General features: G+C 33.0%; 1 long non-coding RNA gene across 1 annotated transcript; it reads right to left on the bottom strand.

The window, feature by feature from the left end:
- LOC110896676 lies at positions 1-1,318 on the bottom strand. Its single transcript, XR_002568079.2, has 3 exons — positions 1,162-1,318; positions 574-627; positions 1-316 (listed from the first exon to the last, which is right to left on the bottom strand). It is a non-coding gene; the product is annotated as an uncharacterized LOC110896676 (long non-coding RNA).
- Between the last annotated feature and the right edge of the window lie 208 nt (positions 1,319-1,526).

Below are 1,526 nucleotides of genomic sequence, written 5' to 3'. Positions count from 1 at the left end.
GACACTAACGAACTTTCATTTAACAAAGAAGTAAACGGGTCGAATAATTTACAAACCAAAATTCTGCATTTAACTTGGTAACGAACAACATAACGACTACAAAAGTTTTTAACCCAAACATTACATAAACTACTAACATAGTCTTTTAACTACAAGTTCAACATCTACTACTTTCGGATCATAAAACTTACAAAAGACCCGTTTGGAACAAAAGAAAAGCATTTAACAAAAGTTTTGACTAAAACTAGTTTCTTCACGGAAGCGTGCATCATGAATGTGTTCGATCCAAGTAACGCCATTTAATAAGTCGCTTTACCTACATACAACCAAACCGTTAGACATTTAGTTACTAAAATTCATACAACGTTAATTACAAACATGACCCTCAAGTAAACCTTCTTCCGAACATGAAGTTTCTTCCATTTTTTCACATTACTCTTCTAACTCATTTGGCCCATACCTAAATTACATAATCGACTTGCAATAACCCGTTACAAGTAAACGACTTCAACCATTGAACAATAGTATGCCACGACAATACATGCTAATAACGTTATGTAAGCAAGAACTTACCTTTGTCGTTGTTTGTTTGCGACCCGGAACGACTCGAGCTTTCTTCCTTGATCCCTACAATTCAAATCACATACTTTAAGTTCGTGTCTTTCTCTACATTCCGTTTTTAACATATTCTTACTATAAGCAACAATTTCCGAATTCTAGTCATTTATCTTGCAAAATCATCCGATTACATCATTCAAGCATTTTAACGAACACTTGGCGTGCATACTACTAATTAAGCATAGTGTACAAGTATCATTTGCATAACTTGGCTAGTTCATGTCTAAATCATCAGGAATACCCACTTTAATTGGAATCTCATACAACCCTCATCCTAATTCGATTTCAAAGGTGACATTTTATCAAGAACATCATCATGTTACATCATTTATGCTAATCTACATCATAACCTCATATTACAAGTCACTATTATCCAATTTCCAAGTGGGTTTTTACCTTTAACTATCAATTAGGTCGAATTCAAGCATATTTCGAGTTCCATATGGAATTTCTAACACATGCTTATACTAATTTCATATGAACTTCAGGTTTTACTAAAAACCCATTCCATACATGATCATTAAATCATAATTTTCGACATACCTTATGTAGGAAATTCTTAGGTGATCAAGGATTGGTATTCATGCATACAATCAGACTTTGATTTTCCCTTCCAATTTCACTGATTTGTTGAATAAGAGGGTTTTCCCCTCTTTTATCCTTGTTCCAGGCGACACACCCACACTTCCTATGTGTGGGTGGTGTATTTCTTTTAAGTTTTAGTAAATTATCTTTTACTATTTACATATCCCACCCCTTGTGTTTACATACTTATTTTTAAATGGCCATAACTTGTTTCTCCTAACTAAAATTTTAATTTACTTTCTAACTAGGTTTACATCCTATTTACTTATTAGAACATATCATAGAATTATAAATATGCATGCTTACAACTAAATTTTGGGGGT

The sequence above is a fragment of the Helianthus annuus genome, chromosome 12 (assembly GCF_002127325.2).
Source record: "Helianthus annuus cultivar XRQ/B chromosome 12, HanXRQr2.0-SUNRISE, whole genome shotgun sequence".
In the NCBI taxonomy this organism is placed as follows: domain Eukaryota; kingdom Viridiplantae; phylum Streptophyta; class Magnoliopsida; order Asterales; family Asteraceae; genus Helianthus; species Helianthus annuus.
Note: the sequence above shows the minus strand (reverse complement) of the source record. Positions and strands in the feature narration are given on the sequence as shown.